The sequence below is a fragment of the Oryzias melastigma genome, linkage group LG10 (assembly GCF_002922805.2).
Source record: "Oryzias melastigma strain HK-1 linkage group LG10, ASM292280v2, whole genome shotgun sequence".
NCBI classification, from domain to species: domain Eukaryota; kingdom Metazoa; phylum Chordata; class Actinopteri; order Beloniformes; family Adrianichthyidae; genus Oryzias; species Oryzias melastigma.
Genome location: NC_050521.1, coordinates 11,479,533 through 11,500,108, shown reverse-complemented (window position 1 = coordinate 11,500,108; position 20,576 = coordinate 11,479,533). Strand labels below are relative to the sequence as shown.

The 20,576-nt window shown below is 37.9% G+C and overlaps 2 protein-coding genes across 3 annotated transcripts in view; one reads left to right on the top strand and one right to left on the bottom strand.

Annotated features, from left to right (window-relative positions):
• Positions 1 to 20,576, bottom strand: part of macrod1 (mono-ADP ribosylhydrolase 1) — a 148,427-nt gene that overhangs the window by 82,906 nt on the left and 44,945 nt on the right. The window lies entirely within an intron of this gene.
• Positions 1 to 20,576, top strand: part of flrt1b (fibronectin leucine rich transmembrane protein 1b) — a 44,621-nt gene that overhangs the window by 5,024 nt on the left and 19,021 nt on the right. Inside the window, exon 1 of one of the 2 annotated variants that reach the window (XM_024283776.2) lies at positions 1,302 to 2,457. The exons of the other annotated variant lie outside the window; for it this stretch is intronic. The gene's annotated coding sequence lies outside the window, so the exon portion shown is untranslated. Of the gene's footprint in view, positions 1 to 1,301; positions 2,458 to 20,576 lie in introns of those variants that run through there. 2 annotated transcript variants of the gene reach the window in all.

Below are 20,576 nucleotides of genomic sequence, written 5' to 3'. Positions count from 1 at the left end.
ACACACACATAAAGCTTGACCTAAACATTTTGCAACCTTTGAACATTTTTTCTTGAAAGGTAAATTTAAACACGTAGTAAAATAAACCTGCTTTCCACAAAGATAGATTCTTCCAAAGGACAATTCCAGTCGAATCCTATAGGGGGCAGTAGCTGCAAAAACAAAGAGTTCAGTCTATCAAAAAACACTGTAAAAGAAGAAAGAGCAGAGAGAACTATTGACTGTATATAGAACTGGACTGAGTGGCTGCCCCCCACACACTCCAAATAGGAAGTACTCGCTAGTCCCAGAAAGCTAAAATCCTATAGACTTCTATTGAGAAATAAACAGCTATTACTCAGTCACTCCATTTGTCAGAATAACCATTCTGGCTCTGCTACCATTTTTTAACAGTGTCTTGCCATTTTTTTATATATATACTGTATATACAGTATATATTGCAAGTTGTTCAAGTTTTGAATTGACCAATCAGATGCCTCATTAAAAGCATGTGGTGTCCACTGGCCCCGCCTCGAAAGTTTGATCGACAGATTCTCCTGAGTCTGCTTTCAGTGGAAGGGATGTGGACTTCAAACAAGCTCACCTCTGACTGGTGACAGTAGTTGCCATAGAAACATTGACTCAGACGACTTAGACCAATCACCAGTTCCATACAGTAAATGCAGACAATGACAAGAACAAACCACCATAGTTCATTCCTGAATTTTTGGTCAACTCAAATGCTGTAGTTCCTCCACTGGAGGCTGGTTTACAAAATCCAACTTTAACCCAAATAACGTTTTAGCCTGATGTCAAAAAAGCCTTCAGTGTGTATTATTTTGTCTTCTATACATTACAACCATCATGGGATCGCTTCATTTTTAAATCCCGTGTTTTAGTTTAGTTTAGTGAATTATTAGAGTTGCTTTTTTTGATTGGCAGGTGGAAAAAACTCACTTTATTTGTTTCACCCAATTGCCCATTTTCAGGATGTTGCTGAGTTAGGCAGAGTAATCCTATGGGATTAGAATCCTGGTCGACAGAGATTATAGCTCTAGTGTTTAAATGAGTAAAGGCAAGAAAAAGCCCTAAGCATTTCAAAAACAAACTCCTATGTCAGAGGTCTGCAACCTGCAGCTCTAGAGCCACGTGCAGCTCTTTTATCTCTCCATGATGGCTCTCTGGCTGAAGAAAAATAAAACTATCAGATTTTTTTTAAGTTTTTCTAATTAGCATTAATTTAATTTATATTAGTTAAATGTATAAATTGATGGCTGAGGTGCACAGCTATAAACTATGTAGGTTTTTACATCCCTGTTGACCTGAAGACCACCTCCAGAATGAACAGATTTTATATCCAAAGCAAAACTTTGGTAAAAAGTTTTATCTTTTATGGGTTGGTGACATTTCCAGTTATTTTTGTTCTGTTGTTGAAACTGCAAGTTGTCAGGACATTTTCTTGAAATGCCTGTTATTCTGAAAAGAATACATCTTTCAGATTTCCGGTCAATGTGTTGACTTTTTGGCTGAAGGGTTTGGTGTCGCAAAAAGTTGGCCAAAACTGATTGATCATAGTTACAAAATAAAAGGAAAAAGTGTGTCTCCCTAAAATTGTATTTGGATTCAACCCCCTCTCCATCTGTGCATTTCCGGAGGCGCCACTACACTTAAGGTTTGAATCCACCCAGTTTGCATCTGAATGGTCAAAAAAAAAAAAAAAAAACTGAGAGAGAGAGAGAGAGAACATCAGAATATGAGCGATCCAACTGTGAAATGGACTTAACTCGTTTGTCGCGTCGGACCGCTGCGCCTTAGTGCTGAACTCCAATGTGGGGGCTCGGAGCGACCCTCCCCTCCCAAATCACACACACGCACACACCAAGAACACGCAGTCATTCGCGCGCGAGGAGAGATAGGAAGGGAGAAACGCGCGTGAGCATTAAGAAGCAGAGGAAAAGGACAGAGCGCGCGCTGGAGGCGACACCTGTCAGGCAGTTAAAACCCTTTTGGTTTAATAAAGTAGACCGAGGCGCCCCGAAGACTTCCACGGGAGTGGAAACAGATTAGTCGCACCTGCAGCTGATGTTTTTTTTTCGCTGAGGGAGACGCCAAAAGCTCCAGGAGGAGGCAGAGCCAAGAGGAGGAACAGAAGTGAGGAGATAGCGACGCGCCCCCGCGGAGTTGGAGTGAAGTTGACGCAGATGTAGCGCGCGCGGAGCGCACGGGAGGAAACGGAACCGGTGCGTAAAAGCTGGACTTCAAGCGCCTTCATCAGTCGCACCACCCCACTATAGAACACGAAGTAGGGTGGGAGATAAGGACAAGCATCCCCTCGCCTGCAACCGGCTGGTTGAAGCCGCCGACCGGGACATAGAGGCACTGAAAAGAAGGAGGGGGACCCGCTAACTTGAGAGGATGAGATGACGGAGATCACCCCGAGGGATGCGAGCAGGAGAGAGGAGGAAAGGAGATAAAGAGGTATGACCTGTTTTAGCGCGTGATGCGTCTTTACTGCGCTCCAAACGTAGGCTCCCCACGGGGTGAAGGAAATAACAATTGTTTATTATAAAATCTAGCTTCTACGCAGGAAAAAAAGAAGAAGAAAGTCATTTAAACACTAAATCCTCTGAGAGTTGCAGGCAGACGAAGATTAAAGTGGGAGATTATACTTTGTGATGATAAAGAATTCCCTCTTGCACGATTTGTCTAATCTGTCTTTCCTGCTCCCTCATGTGAGCACAAGTGTGTGTGTTTTATGAATGTTTTATTAAGGTGTTTGTGCACTTGCATCAGAAAAAGACAGTCTCTCAACAGGCATGCCTCCATCTCCCCTCCATTGCCTCACACTTGATGCCTTTTGTTGTGTATGACGCTTTACTGCTTCTTAAGATGCAAAAGTAAATCTGCTAAAAACTATAAATAAAATAGAGGCTCACAATCATTGTGGCAGTCGTAACATTAAAGCCACAGATTAGAAGGATATTCTCAGGGCCAAAGCAGCACAGAACAAGGGATTAAAAAAAAGAAGGGCAAAGATGGATGGATGGATGGACAAGGGAGAAAGAGGCTGAAGAGGGGCGAAGGAGAAAGACACAGATCTGCACAGAACACCAGATTAAAGTGTAATGTCCTAGAGAGAGACAGAGAGGATGAGAATCCAAGGCAAGTCATGCAGTTAGAGGAAACTGCCATGGCAGAATGTGGCAAGAATAAAGAAGAGGGGAAAGCAGCAGACACTCTCTTTCTGCTCCCTTTTGATCTCTTTTCATTCACCCATCTGAAAGCAGGAGGAAAGCGCTACTTATATAACTCTATTTGAGAGACATTATGACTGAGAAGGGTTTGCAATAACACACAATAGGCGTCTCAGAAACAGCTAAACAGTTGGAAATTAAAGAAGATTTGTGGGAACAAGAGTTTCTAAAAAATCTCAGACTGCTAGCACTTATTGAACTGAAAGATTTTAACTATATTGTCTATTTTTAACAGCTTTTGGTTAGATAATGTTGACCTACCTTGACTAATAATAAGAAGTGACAAAGTTTTGCATTAAAATATGCATTCAAATACAAAAAAAGAACTTTAAGAGTGTGTTCAACAGTTTGTTTTTACAGAAATATTGAGGCTGACTGTTGAAATTAAAATGGATTACGCTAGCTTATGTAAAACTCAGTGAAGGAGAGAAAAATCTTTTCATTATTTTGTAATTGATTATAATTCTAATACCAAGATTTCTAGAGCAGGACTGTATGAGTATCACATAATAGTTTTAAACATTTCCATCTCCAGAATCAGACTAAATGATGTGTTTATCATGGAAAAAGTCTGAGAAAAGGGCTTCAAAATGAAATGAAAAGCTGCAAATGTTCTTTTAGACATACTGTGGAGTGTTAGTTTAGCATTAGCTTTTGATGCAAATGCACTGAGATGCATGTCAGCATAGATGAGGTGCTGAGCTCTCCCCTTCTGCAGCTAAAGCGGCGGTAATTACTAGTCCTTCATCTGCAAACCTACACTGATGAAAGGAAGATCTCTCTTTAGCTGGATGAGCGTTTCTTTTTCATCTTAAACACCCGTTTTATTCAACAAGACAAATTTCACTTCATGCCTTTGCATGCACCATAAACAACCAAATTCACACCAGACTTTAACATTTTAGCAGAAATGTCAACGGGGTAAATTCATATTTAAAACACAAAAACTCACATTTAAGAACAGTTCAACAAAAGGGAAAAAACCAAACAATAATTGCCTATTTAAAGTTAAAAAAAAAGATGAGCTGAAAGAGCAAATATTTGAAATGCCCTTTTGGTGATTGTACTAAACTATAGGAGATTAGGAAAATAAACTACCATTCAACATGTAAGCACACTGATGTAGCTAAAAACATAACAATAAGGGAGTGGAAGGAGGAGCAGGAGAGCAGCAACACATTTAAGTCACAGCTTACAGTTTATATCCTCAAGATGGATGAAAACAGCGAGCACAGTCTAAGGTTGGAAAACGGGTTGCATAATTTTGAGTTCCATTGTGCCTGCCTGTCAATAATTTGATGAATGTGCAACATTATTCAGTTCACCCTCAGTCTCTCAGATGTGAGATTTTCTTTTTTTTTTAAACCTGTATATTCACAAACATTTTTACTACCAACTTTTATACAACTGTGCAGTTCTGGCACAACAGTTAATTAAACCAAACAATGATGGGAGGTCACGTGACAAGCAATGTTTTAAGAAAGATTTTTTATAGCAATATTCATATGCAGCAAGTCTGTTTCTCCGAAGACTAGAATGTGTCCCTTCTTCCTTGTTCTACAAAACCATTTATTCCATACTGCTTAATGAAAAATCCCAATACCGCGACTTTAGAGGCAATTTTCATCAGCAGTGAGCAATTTCCCTGGTGGCAGTTTGTTCAGTTTACCAGTGAGTGATTGCATGTTCATGTTCAAGGCACTGGGTCAGTTCCCTGTAGCAACACTGCGCTTCATACATCTAAGTAATAGCAATGTCTGCTGTCCTCAGGATATTTTAGCCTCTTATCTAACACGTCGACCTGATTGATTTCTGACTCTCCTAATCTGTGGGCTCAATATTCCACTAAATCTGACCTTCAAGACTCATAACTGCAAACATGACTGAGGCCAATTAGAAGTAAGCATAGATTAACAAAACATGAAAGGTTATCCTTTCTTCAGCTTTTTGTTCTTTAAGCAAACTGTTATTCTTTTACAGCAATAATGTTGAATGTCGATGAGTATGCACTAACAATACTTAAAGATTTCTTTGAAATGCTGCTGACTCAAACCAGAGTGATGGGATGATATGTAGGATGTCATTCTTTTCAGACTTGAGGTTTAGTGCTAGGTAGACAAAAATGAAGTGAAGTATATCAGATAAGTTCCACTTATGATTTACCAAACAGTTTCACAGAGACACACTTCTAACTTGATCCATAAAGTATGTGACACACGCAAGTAAGATGAAGGCAGTCAATTTAAAGGGGCCACCATGATTTTCTTAACCCTTTCAGAGTAAACTATGTCCATGTTTATGATCATATTTGGAAGGGGCTGCTGCTGGGAGCTGTTTTCAACGGAGTGGGTCTTAAAGTTTAGGATACATTTCCTCATGCAGTCTTAGAAAATAAACAAGAACAACATGATCCCACACAAAATGTCTCAAACTCATTTGAACCCGATGCCAACGTGGAATCTGGCTGCTGGCTAATGATGCCATTTGTATGGCTTTGCATCTACACTTGGTGGGGGTGTTGATGTAAATGAATGTCACCTTGAGATCCAAACAATTACAGTCAGAATAATCTGTTTTTGTCAATGCACACAGTGCTGCAGCAGCAGAGAGCCTGTTTTTGGCAGGGAACCAGTTTATCGCTCGTCTGTCTGCTAAAACAAGAGGTTGTCTTTTAACACCAGAGGCCAATTCCCTGCAATTGCGAGCTAATGCTTTGTCTAGTGACAATTCCATTAAAATACATTCAGACAATAAGGCTGTGAAGACCTTAACAAGAAGATGTGCAATTTCAAAGACAAAAGTATGATTTTAAAAGCTAAAATATTTTTGAATGTGGTTGTTTTTATACATTCCAATAATCCTCAAAATTCCTTATTTTATAATACAAATCAAATAATATAATGAAATTATATATTTCTAATTTCCTGTAATATTTCAGTTTGTGGGTTGTAATTTTACCTTTAGACGGAACAAGACAATCAGATTAAACTGTTTGGATTTAGCTACTAATTTATTGATTAAAGTGAACAAAAACAATTATAATAGATATTTAACTCTGCAAGTCTTGAAAGTGGCTTGGAAAAAAAAATAATATAAAGGTCATATGTTTCAAATGGTGTATGAATCTTTCATAATAAGCACTGGTGGGAGTAAATGTTAACCTTTCTCGGATTCTGTCCTGAGTGTTGGTTACACAAGGCCAACCCTTCCAAGGAAGTAGACAAGGCTGCTCCACAATTACTTGCAGCCACAATATTTAAAACGGTTCAGAATTATTTTCATGCAGTCATGCTTGATGCTATTCACGCAAAAAAGAAAAAAAGTTTAGGATGCTTTTAAGTTGTTCATTTTTGTAATGAAATAATTCCCTAAATTTGTTTTAATTCCTCATCAAGTTAAATTATATTAATTGCTGATGTAACAAAATTTAGTTTACTAAATACTTTTTTGGCCTAAAATAGTGAGATTTTACTAAAATATACATAAAAACTTTATTGTTACAGAGATTATGCAAAACTTTAAATTAGGTAAATAATCTGTGTTTATTACATAAATTGTACAAGTAAAAGAGAATGATTTGGAAGCAGGAACCAATCCCTCATGTTAAATTCTCACATGCATGTTTTTGAACTTTTGGAAGAGGTCAGACCCCCCAGGAAAAGCTATGTGCAGAACATAGAGATTCAACAGAGAAAGGCCAAAAGCAGAATTTGAACAGAAGGCTTTTTCCTGGTACAGTGCTAACAATCTCATATCAGCCTAGAAATGACTGAATCTAAATTGTTAGGGCACTTTTTTACATCTATCATTTTCAAATTTCTTTACGAACATAAACTTAGTAACAAAAAAAATATAATAATATTTTTTCCAACAGATATAAATACAGTCATAGTGGATGGATAATCTCTGACATCATCGTTGGATTCTGGGGAACCTAAAATGGAACAGTTTACTGTGGTCAGACATAGACCTCAGAGTTCACTGAATATGGCAGATTGCTTCCACCCATCGATCAACTTCATTGACTGCATTTGAGAACTGGACCCTTCACCCTGGCGTTTCAAACAGGAAGTACCCGTTGTCTTTAAGAAGAGAAAATCCCATAGACTTATATTGAGAAAAAAACAGCTCATATTCAGTCATTCTATTTTATCATTCTTGCTCTGATACCTTTTTTGACATGTTCCTATTAATACTAATTCTGTTTTCATGATTTTTTTTCTGTATTGCAAGTTATTCAAGTTTTAAACTGGCCACTCAGATGCCTCAGTAAAAGTATGCGGTCTCACGTTGAACATTTGAAACATTTGATTGATAGATTTTCCAGAGCCCGGTTTCAGTGGAAAGGGTGGGGACTTCCAACAAGCTCACTCATGATTGGCAAGAGCGGTTGCCATAGAAATGTTGACTCAGACCAACTCAGATCAATCACTGCTTACTGATGCTGTCTGGCTTCAACATGTCAACGTCTGTACATCAGAGAAAATGACGACTAAATTGACTTCATTTTGTTCAAACCGGAAGTAAGCCATTTTTATGGGTGACATCACACTACCTTGGTCCAGTTCTCAATTACTTTCAATGGTCCACACACGCCTTCATTCAAAACACACAATCCTAATATTGCACAAACTGAAGCTTTACGAAAACAAAAGACAAATTTATATTTTTAAATTGACAGAACTTAAACTCCACCAACAGAGTTCAGTTTAGTCTAGACTTTTGTGTTCTGCTGCTACAAAACTGGATTGTGTGTTTTTTCCTCCATATAGAATGCACACATAAATCAGATTAAATGTGGGCTAATGTTGCCAGTTAATGGTCTTTGGATGGCCTTTAAAAAGGACAAAACATATGCAGATTTCAGAGTGATAAATCCTGCTATGCTTTATATTTAAATAAAGCAAACACTCCTTAAGCCAGAGAAATGATACCAGCAATCGTTAAATAGGGTTTTAAGTAGGTCAACTGCTTGTGGCCGTGTATTCTTTTCTGGAGCTAACGCAGAAAGCAGAGCAGCAAACTTTTATGTAACTTGGATTTCACAGACTTCCAAAAAAAACTGCAATCCACAGAAAACCTGGAAAAGAATGTTTTGAATTTTCAAATAAGTATACATTAAATAAACATTACAGAAGCTTAACTTTAAGATCCATGTGCTGTTTTTGAGTATACACATTATAAAGGAGGAGACAAGGAGGTGGGTGCAGGACTCACACAGAGTTAAGTTGACCTTTTGTCTGAGCTGCAGAAGTTGCCTCAAAAGGGCTGAACTCTCACCACAGCTGCTGGCTTGTGCTGTGTCTTCGTTCTCTGCCCAAAACATGTGTTCATAAACTTGACGCTCCTGCTGTAAATGGTAAATGTTTTTACCCTCACTGCTACATGGAAGCATTGACTGTATATGAGATATACAGTCAGTGTCTAAAGATGAGGTTTATTTATTGGAAAGAGCTCTACAAAGCATCAGTAAACACATCTCCATGTCTGGGTTCATGAGATCATTCAGAGACTCTCCCAGAACGGTGAGGAACTGCATCTGAATAACGCCGCTTTCAGCGGTACTTCTGTCTCTCTGTGATCCAGTTTGACGACTTGCTGTTCTGCTTTAGTCCGAGGAGGGAAACGTAGGAATAAAATTAGAGGACCTGTAATCATTGTCTCCATACAAATAAGAAAAACTATTCAGGAGGAGAATGTTGAAATTGTTGGTTTTGGACTCTATCTGCTGATCACGTCATCAACACATCGCTGGTCAAACCAGAGTTTTGATTGGTTGTTGCAACGCAAATTGGATGCCAAATTTTAGATATTTGAACGTTTGAAACATGGTGCCAGCAGACTGAGGTGCTACGCCTGATGCTCAAACGCTCAGCAGGACCTCTGACTGGATCTGTGTCATTGAAACTGGACACCCCTGACAAACGAATCTCAGTCGGTTTGAATGCAGCTTAACGAACTTAGAACACATGCTTTCTAAAAGACTGATCCGTTTTATAAAACAAAAGTAAATAGACAAAATCACATTAGCTACTTTCACTAAACTTGTGTTGACAACTTTCAAAAGTGATACTTAGAGCTCTGCAATGACACTGGAAGATAACATCTTTGGAAAAAAAACAAAACAAAACAAAACAAAAAAAAGGCCTATTTGAGCAGCGTCAGCACAGTTTGCTGTTTAATTCTTAATAACATAACCCCACTGTCTTCTTTTTTATAATTTATTATAAAAGCACATCCTGACAAAACTCTTAAGCTCACAATATTATTTAAAATATATTTTACCTTTTAAACATTTAACATGTGAAAACCAGACTTTCACCCATGAAGGGTTTATCCAGGTGGATCCTGAATGTCACAAAAATGTCAGAACTAGTCTTAAAGCATGCTCAGAAATGAATCAAATCATGTTTGTTTATATGGTACCTTATCATTAACAACAAACAAGGTGTTGTACATTTAAAAATAAAACATTAAAAATAAAGTTAAAAAAATAAAACATAAAGCGAGCGATAAGATCAGAGATAAAAACTAGAGCAAAAAACAAATGAACAACAGTATTAGAAAAAAGTTGTTGTTAAAAATGACAAATTGTTATTGAAAGAGAACACTAACTGAGTGATTAGTTTGTTTAAGCTTTTTGTAATAAAATGTTTGAGCTGCAAAAGAAAGTAAAGAAATCCCAATCAGAAAAATATGTTGTTTATTTTTAAGCCACACCTACTGTCAGGCACTACATTTCATCATTAATCACATGATCATCTCTAAGTTTAAACTTAATTATGATTTGTGATACAAAAGTGCATAATTTAATTTTAACACCGTATTTTCCAGAGTATAATTCACAGTTTTTTAATAGTTTAGACTTATTTTTTAGACATAAATAGGCTCAAATATGTTATTTTTCCAGTAAACATCAGCTGTCCTTTAGCTGGTGTTTCCTCTAACAACCACTAGAGGGCGATGTATCTGAGTATTTGGTACTCAGATGCAGAAGAAGTGTCGTCTAAAACAAATGTGGAAGAGAGGCTGAATGTTTTCTTCTTAACCTTTGATGTTTTTCTTATACAGATAAAAGACACGTTTTCTTGTTTTTATTTATTTCCTTTTTTTGTTATGTTGGGATTGGCGGATTTGTTCTGAAACGTTAGTCTTTTATCGCAAAAGTGCGACTTATATTCCAGAGCGACTTATACTCCAGAAAATACTGTACATTACAATTCCCTTGGTAATTTTGTGATGTGATTACTTAGTATTACTTAGTAAAGAACACATGTGGTTCAGGTTTATTCTTTAAAGTCAGAAGCCCGAATGAGCCAAATTGATGAGAAAACTAATGTTGGTTCAATCATTTTGGTAAAAAAAAAACAAAAAACAGAGTTTACAAAGTTGCACACTGCCTGTTGTTTACAATTTGTAATTAGTTGCATTGCAGTAAAATCTGTTGCTGCAGTCTCCTCTGATCATTTGAGCAAAAATGTTCATTTAACATTTTAAAAAGTTTAATTTGAAATTCTAGGATGAGCACCAACTGTGAACCACTGCTGGAGGCTTTATTGCAAACAGTAGGTGTTCAAAGTCAGGGTTTTTTTTTGTTCCAAACCTTTAATTCTGATAGATTTTCTGTTTTCTCATACGACTCTAAATCCTAATGTTGTTCTTGCCAGTGGATCACAGAAGAAAAAAATATCCATGAGGTAAAATGTTTGTATACACCCACGGCAAATTTGGATTAAACTTTATGGTAATTAGGTGTAATGATGTTGGACTAAAAGCACTTTTAAGGATCGAGACAAGTTTATAAGTCAAAGCAGTGAGCACTCTTTCCTTACTGGTTTGAAACCCAACTGGGTATTTTCTGTGACGTGTTCTCCTCGTGTCCAAAAACACATGCTTCATAGGTTAACTGGTGATTCTAACTTGTTGCTCAGGTGTGAATGTGAGCGTCTGTTTGTCTCTGTGGGGCCCTGGAAAGGACTGTCCAGGTTGTGCCTGGCCTTTGCTCTGTAGAAGCTGGGAAGTCTCCAGCAGCCCTGTGACCCTAAACGAGAATAAAGCACAAACTGGATGGATGCTCAAACGAAGCAACACCCTGCAAGGGAAAAACACGATGGTGCATAACTGCAAAAACAAAGATAAAAAAATGTTTGAGCTGATGTATTGAATACTTCTGAAAGATAAGCTTTGAGGCTCACAGGATTCGTTATCAACTATGATCTTAAATAAGATTTGATAGCTACTATGGGAAGCTAATGTGAAAAAAAGTTAAACAGAGCAACAGGTTGATGACAGACCTTTACGTTTGGCTAAATCTATTTGCTTAGAAACAGCTTTTTTATGCCAATTGTTTGTCTTTTTATTTTAAAACCCATTCAGATTAAAATCATGTTTTTGGTATTTTAAACATGTTCTTGTAGCATTTTTCTCAAGCTGGAGGACACACACACACACACACACACACATATATATATATATATATATATATATATATATATATATATATATAAATGTGGTGAATCGGGAGCAGATTAAATAAAGCTGTTTTAAAAAGCGCTCAGTTGTGATGCAGCAACTGTACTAGACAGGCAAAGTCTTGCCGGTCTGCTCCATTCAGATTCATCCACTTGCAGACGAATAGGTCCACATATGTCTTGGTTTTTGCTTGTTTGAGCAGTCATCGGGCTCAAAACTGTACGGCTGGATAATTCCAAAATTTCTAGCCATTTTTGTTGCATCACTAATGTTTAGTTGGGGGTGTGAGCTAGCAGGGTAGAGTGTAAACAAAGGGATGATGGGATATCAGTGGAGGCTTACATCTGCACCAACAATCCTGCCCTCATCTCAGAGGTGAGTTTCTGATGAACTCCTGCTGAGCTGCACAAATTTTTTCCTCAAAAATGTCAGTTTTTAAAAAAAGATTTCCCTAAAAACAACATAATTATAATGAAAAAACACTAGGAATACTTTTACAATAGATCAAAAGATGATTGGACTGGGATTTTTAAATGTTTACCCTTTGTGGACACACTTTTTTTCTCGGTTATTCGTGAAATGTATGTAATGTGAAGTAATAGAATCCTTGTCGGCTTGATTTAGGGTTGACCTCCTGCGAGGAAGCCGCATGTTTTTCATGTCTTATTGGCTCTGAAATGACTTGTTCTGTCTGTCATCTGTAACCTGAACACAGATTCCAGGGAGGCTTCTTTCACCCAAATGCAGAGCCAAGTTCAACCTAGCGAAAGTGATGGTGACTTATCTAGGAGTGCCGTCTGCAGGACTATTGTGTTTTGTAAAGGTGTCCGACCCGTAAATTATCTATCTGTGCGTACTTCTTGTGCGTACTCCACTCTGAGCCACAGATAGAGAGGAAAAATTGGAGAGAGACAGCTATAAAAACCTTCAGTCATATTTAATGGGATTATTTATCCATATACTGTCAGGAGATGTTGTGTATGCATGCTGGGCTGCCTGCAGAAATGTATGTTGTGCTGAGCGAAAGGCCTATATGATTGTATTTTGAAGTGCGTTATATTGAAGCAGATGGATCTGTAGATTTGTTTTTGTGTGTGCGTGCTTTGGCTGATACATTTGATGTATTCCTCATACACTGATAGAATATTGAATCAATATTAAAGCTGTTTTTGTTACATTCACACACAGCTCAAGTCATATCTTCCACTGCTGATCTGACCAAAGCTCCACGGTTAGCAAAACCACCAGATCTGCTTTGGATTCATGTCAGAGTTTTAGCATGGTGAGGGAACAATTTATTCACATCTTCAAGGATTTCAGTCTGTAAAATGTGCAACGAAAGCCGCTCCACCTTGCATTAAAGAACCTTCCATGAAGCGCTCATCCGAGAGCTTTTTCCCACTGGTTTTTCAGTTTCAAATAGTCATTGGTGGCTGAAGGCTTTCCTCAATCTCTGCTTAACTACTAAAGCATTCGAGTTTTAATTAAAAGATTCTCTTTTGCCCAACAGACAAATAATAGATTAGTTGTTATTAACCTCAAATATGTATCGTGTTTTTTTTAAATGTATTTCTGAACAGTTGGTAAAATGAGCAGGTGAAGTATCTGAGCTCTCACGCAGACAGTCAGCACATGAGGCCTCGCCCCCTGGAGAGCTTCCAGAGAGAAGTACATTTCATTTTGCCAGGTTTCAAAGAAATTTACGCTGTCTCTACATGTCACAGTGTGTGGTCTGACGATTTTAATTGTTAGCCGCTGTGCTAAAAAAGAAGCCGCCAGCATTTTTATTTTAACCAGCACCATATTTATGCAAAACACTCCCAAGTGTTGAGTTTCTTTGCACATCTTTGCATATACTAGCCTCACCCATCCCTCGCAGTTTCACTCTTTTGGCACCTATCTTTTTTTTCATTATTTGGTTCTTTCCAACCCCACAACCTCTTTCTCACTGTCTTGTGCTTTTTGGCCTGTGCTGCTCATTGCCTCTTTGGGAACTGGTTTCCTTCAGGGCAAAAATCTCCACTGACCACTTTGTCTCCCTGTGCACCTCCATCTACACTCCCCTCCATCCATCTTCCTTCTTCAGCCCCTTCTTTTCACTCCTTTTTCATTTCGCCTCTCCCCCTCTGACAATAGGCTTTAACGCTGTTCTATTGAAATTCCACATCTGCTCTGCGTGCCTCTCAGGGGCTCATCACTGCTGAAGGTTGATCCCAACTTAACCGAGGAGAAGAAGGGAGGGAAAAAAAAGAAAAAACGCAGCAAGAAACACCCCCACCACACACATACAAAACAGGGATTTGGTGTAAAACGTTTTACTGGTTCTCATGCTGGGGCATCATTCTCTGCTAAAGAGAAAAGGACCAACATTCACGCTGAGGAGCTGGGCTCTTTAGATCTTAAGCAATCATGATCAACAATCCGAGGTCAGAAATGAGCTTAATGTACCACAAGAACCTAAACACAAAGACCAGCAGAGGTTAACAAGATTGCTTCTCGGTTAAAAGGACAATGCTTTGATTCTTGACTGAACAATTTAGAGTTTAAATTATGGGCCTGTTGATTTAAATGACAAACCCACCCCTTACTGTAGACCAACGGGAGCACAGACAGACCCTATTTAAATCATTTCCGTACAAAATGTAAAATATGTTTGTCATTGTGTCTTTATATTCACTCTATAAGGTTTATTAGGGCTACTGTACAAATAAGGCAAAACAAAGATGCTATCTTGAGTAGAGCTGTACAAACCTGGCCTTTTTGGTCTACCTTTGCTATAAGGATTCTTCCAAGTAGCTATGAATTTTGCTGTGCCTTCTTGTCTGGGATCATCACCAGATCACAGTGAACTGAGTTCTGTTTTTACTGCAGTACCTTTCTGGCACTCATGAAGGTTAGGATTAAAATCTTTGATTCACCTCTTCAAAATTTGTTTGACACATATTGAGTTTGTTTCCTGCTTCTATGTGTGTAGCAGCTCTTGTTACTAAACAGGAGGATGGAGTGTTTGGTGTGAGGGCATCATTTAGATCATTCACTGCAGTAGTTATTGGTCTGCCATTCAATATCGCTTCAACTTCACAAGGATGAGTTTGTAGACATTCATCCTCCACTCTTTACTCTTGATTACCCTTTTACCAACCCAACTGGTCTTTCCAAAGTCCACTAAACTGGGGTTCAGTGGAGGCCATTGAAAATTATGTTGACATCCTTTTTAGCCAAAAGATTTTACATTTTTGTTTGATTCATCTGCTGCAAAGATGTGTGTAGCTCCTCCTCAGCTCCAACTAAGTTTGTTCTATAGTCAGATCTAATTTAAGCAAACCTGGCCTCTTCTGGAACCGATGTCCTTTTAGGGAGGAATATAGTATTTCTTGCATCAACTGGAGTCTTGATATGAAAGGAAACATTTGGAAGGCAAACGATCAGGTCTCTTAAAATCTATAGTTGTTTAACTGAGCTCATGGTGCTTAAAACAAATTCAGTTTCTTTTGCAGAAAGATTCAAATGTCTTACCAAAACCATAGTTCAAATTTCCCAGATCCTTCAGTTATCGCATCGCCATTCCCTGCTTTAAAACACACCAGGGTAATGGATAGAATACGACTGTCTCTACACCCAGCTGAGGATGAGTTAGGAACTTCAGGCATGCTTGTACAGGCCATGCTGATCATTTTCAGTCTTTAAAAAAACAGTGACCTTTTTAATCCCACTTTCATACCAGTCAACATCAGACAAGATAATCTTCTTACTACAAACTTCCATCACCTTTCATTAAATAGGGGAAGCAAAGATTTCTTTAAAGTCCCACTCTGATCATCCTTTGATCTATTGTAGAATAGTTCCGTGGTCTTTTAATTATGATCATGCCATTTCTAGACAAAAATAAAAAACAATCATTTTCTAGGATATAGTTTCTGTAGAGCAGCAGGAGTTCATCAGAAATAATCTCTGAGTTGTGGGTGGGACCAATGGTGCGAAGTAAGCCTTCCCCACTTCCCATCATCCCTTTGTTTACACTCTCTCCCACTGCTTGACAGCCACAATTTTCATTGGAGTGGAGATTTCTTCTGCAAAACAAACATGGCTTAGCAATAACAGCTTTTGTTTTGGGTGTTTCTCTCGTCATTTGTTCATTCTTTAAAAATAAACACATTAGCGGCAATAGTGATTGTTTCTCTCTTTTTTTCAACACAGAGACTGCAGGTGACCAAAAAAGGCAATCAAATAATAATTTTTGCCTTTCAATCAACAAATACAACAAACTTTAGTCTTTGATATGTTTGATTTTAAATCCTAAAGTTCTCCATTCTTCTTTGATTCTGTAGTCATTTTAAGATGACAGCTGTCATGTAAGTAGGGTTGTCCAACTCATTCATATAATCCACAGAGTATTACAATAGATTAGGAGAAATGGAGCAAATCAATAAAGAACCTTCATATCTTTAGATTTCATATGCTGCCATTTGAAAAGTTTTTTTTTTTTTTTTAGCAATCTTGAATGGGTCTCTAACATATTCTCATTATATCCAAGGCATGCAGGAATACAGTATGCTTACAGCTTTTTGCACAGGATCATTAGGCTCCTCCCCCTGGTCAATAGTTCCATAAGAATTAAGCCAGTCAGTATTATCCTCAGGTTTTTCATCCTCAGCATATTGAAAGGTTTTTTAAAAAATAACCCAAAATAAATCGGAGTCCTATTAATATTAAAAAAGAGCAATCAATTTTTAATGTTCAGTAGTTATTTCTGAAATTACTAGTTTGAAGCTTTATTTTGTACTATCTAGCCACTTTATCTACTGCAGCTGTAGATGCATCTGGATATACATTTTGAGGATGATCCTCCTCTTCCTGAGTATCAAATGCATAAGCAGTAGCTATGTACTAGTTCATGTCACTTGATGTCTCCAAAACACCACTTGTCTCATAAATCCTTTATGTTAGCCTTTGGTTCTGCTAATGCAGATTGAATTTTCACTACAAGCAATGGCTCTTTAAAAGGAGAAACTTTTGTTTTAGGTCATCAGCTCTAGCTACTCGTGCTGATCTTTGAGCTACTTGTTTGGGGCAAGAAAAAGAAGAAATCGCTAACTAGCAAAGGCATTTGCTTCATGGTCTGGATGACTGAACCATTTTGACACCACTGACACTAATTCTTCTTGAGATTATTAAGTTGAAAAGTTATATCCATGACCTTTAAGTTTTTAACCAAAATCCCACAACCTAAATGAGGAAGTGAAGAGCTTTGTGGACTGAACTTACTCCAAAAGCCTGATTCTTGCTCTTTCCAGTTCACCAAAGACTCTTTTAGCTAATTCTCCAATGTTTATTGACGTTGCTGTGACCAATACAGTCAAGCCTTTGGTTTCTCAGAGCAGAATCCCTAGAAAATGAAAGTTAACATCAAAATGGTTTCGTGGTCACATCAAGACTGTGGAGTCTCGCGGAGATTTCCCAGTGATCTCAGCCCTGCTAACGTAAGTTTTGTATTAAACTCCTACAAAAAATCCAGTGACGGTTGATTTGACCACAGAAATGTGAATAGCGGCTCATTGGACTCCAGTCAATTGGAAGATGCCATCTTCTCTTTTCCAGCACCTGAACTAGACACGCTAGCCGGGCCATGTGAGGGATTTAGCGCATGCGCAGCAGAGCTGTCGTGACGTAAAGGATAATTAAATCAAACAGAGCCCGTCTGCAACAGTTTGATTAACAGCGATTTAAAAGGAGAAATACTCAGAAATGCACAAACGAAAGGATTTCTTATTACATTTGTTCTCTTTCTTAAGCAAAATGCCAAAAAACAGGATTGTCATCAGAGGGGGACTTTAACATATTTCTCCAAACCATCAATACTTTTGATACAACTTTGAAATGTTGCTATTTCAGGTTTAAACATGTTTCCTTGACTGGCACTTGGGTCATTTTCCTGCATGGATGACAACACTGACTCATAAAACTCTAATATTGAGTTGAGGTCCTTCAGCTTTAATAAAACTTGATCAAAATTACAATCATTCTCTAAAATGCTGCCATTTGTCTTTCAAGTCAGCTGTACTCATTTCAGTCTTCCAGCAACAATAAAGTGATCCAAGTTTTACTTCAATGGTCTTTTTTGTGAGTTTTGGCGCCCTCATTTAGCTACCATCTGTTGCCTCGGCCTTCATACAACATTATTCACTGCTTTCTTGAAAGCACACAAATTATGCAAAGAAGTAAATGGCGTTAACTTCTATAGCGCTTTTCTACCTTCCTAGAAGGCCCAAAGTGCTAAGCAGTCACAGACCCATTCACTCATCCACATACTGATGGTGACTCCGTTGCTGAACACTGGTGCCAACCTATAACCACCAGGAGTAATGTAGAGTTCAGTGTCTTTCCCAAAGACACTTTCAGACATTGGCATTCAGGGCAGGAACCGAAGCTGAGATCTTCTGATTTTAACTTAAAATCCCATTGGTTGTCACGCATCTAGATGTGTGAAATTTGTTCTCTGCTTATGACCCATCCCCTGGGGGAGAGGTGAGCTGCAGACTCAGCTGCGCTCGGGAACCATTTGGTGAATTGATGAGGGGTCGATCGATTGTAGGACTAAATCCTTAGTCCTACAATCATAGAATTTGTTTTTGCCAAGACCCCACCATCCGTTTCTATGACTGACCCAAATCAGTAAGTGCCAACATCTGCTGATCCTCAACAGATGACTGGAGGCAGTCAGAAGAGTAAAATTTCCCACCGCCCCATGTTAAAAAGCTTGACTTTACACACTAAGCAAATGTATAAACAGCCTGTTGTTATTATTTTTCAAAAATATATTATTATTTCTTTTGTTTCTAGTTGGTTGGGTGGACCCATGGAACAAAGCTCTCTTTTTACATTGTCCTGCCCAATCGAACATTTTTAGAAGTTGGGTGGCGTAAACTCCCAATCCAGGCTTCACTTTCATTGTGTAGAACCATATGGATGACATAAAAAACATACATGTGTCGAATTCATCTTCTAAAAAAAGTACTTCTCATTTCAGAGCTTTGTGTTAACAAAATTAAACGCTGGTGATGTATATGTGCATATGTTAAAGAAAAAAAAATATTTATATTATTCACCTGAGAACCCTGTCAGTACGCTGGAAAGCAGCACAAAGCCAAACATGTTAATGAATCCCAGAGAAATAAAGCAAACAACTGCTTTAACAGACTAGCAAAGGTGTTGATGTTCGCATACTGTTGTCTTGTCTGTTGTGACATGCATGAGCGGAGCACCTGCTCTCTCCACGCTTTGAAGTTGTAAATTATTGGCTGAGAAATACAGTTTGAGAAAGATCCATATAAGATCCAAAATTGCCTTACAGATTTGTATTTTTCTAAAATTGAAGTAAGTAAACATCATCGTAGAAGAAAAGAAGTAAAAATATTGTTAATGCTACTTCATAGAACCACATATCCTTCCTAAATGGAGATGAAAATAAAAAATTTTCTCCACATTTGAAACACTTAAAGTAAGTACTTGAAGTTGGAGGGAAACCGTAGTCCCACCTTTTGACATCAACTCACACAAAACAGACATTTAAGGATTTTTCTCTTTAAATATATGTTTAAAAAAACTAAGAGAAAAAAATAGAAAATATGAAGATGTTGTTTTTTTATTTAAGAAAGAGAGGGGTACAAATTAATTTAACCAAAAACTAGAAGTGTTTAAAAAACAGAAACAAAAAAAGCTGAAAAAAGAAAAATTAATGAATGGCAGAAAACTGAAATGAAAGAATTTAGCACATTGCAGCATCCTGGAGGAGTCAGCCTTCTCTGTAAGCAAATTCAGAGATAATTGATCTCCACACTGTTCCGTGTGATAGGCCCTCGATGCAGCCAGAGATGGAGGCAGAGATTGTGTGAAGGGGGTGGGATGCCATGTTGTCACAGTGCATAATGATGTTGCTGTCATTGTCAATGGCTGGAAAGAACAAAGAACAGACAGTGTGAAAGAAAAGATGGATTCAAAAGACTCTGGGTCATAAAAAAATCTAAGGAAATGGGTGTACCCTTAATGGAAAACCCTGTTTTTGGAGCTGTGCTGATGCATATTTCATGTCAGTGTTTGTTAAAGATAATAATGGTACTGTATGTTTCATGTTTTAGTGTTATTAGTCATGTTAAAAGATTAAAATCTACAAGTCGTAATCATTTATAACAGAAAAGACTATTTCTTATTTTTTGGACCCTGCAACAGAAACGCAACAGCCTAGAATATAGTGTGATGCTCGACCAACTTGTTTACTCATGGAGGAGGCTGTGGATCTTTGGGTTGAGCAGCCTTTCTGGTAATCGGGTAGTCAGGGGTTCATATCCCAGACAAGACAAGCATTACGCCCTTAGGCCAAACATCTAACTTCCTTTTTCCCGTCAATCTTAAAAGGAATTGAAAAGTTGTTTTGGAAAAGCATACACTGTGGGACGCTCAAAAAGCTTTAGGAGGATTTTATGTTGCCATTTATTAATAGGAAAAACAACCCTAAAATGAGAAATACACATCATGATTAGAATTTTTCAAAATGGGATCACTTTTAAAATTGATTGTCTTATTTTTTGCACTATGTGGTGCACTGGATTATAAAGCGCATCGTCAACGGACTGTCCACCTTTGAATTTATGTGAAATATAAGCACACCGAACATTAAGCGAGACAAAAGAGTCAAAGACAAATCTATCAGTCAGACTTTGTTGACTACCCTACTCACTATATAGCGCATTCACCATTTTGTATTGCTGTCCGAATCTACAATCCCAAAACTGAGTGCACTAGAAATTTCCCAGAAGTCTTTGCCAATAACTAGCGTGCATCAATGCTCACTACATTAGCAAATATAGACCACAA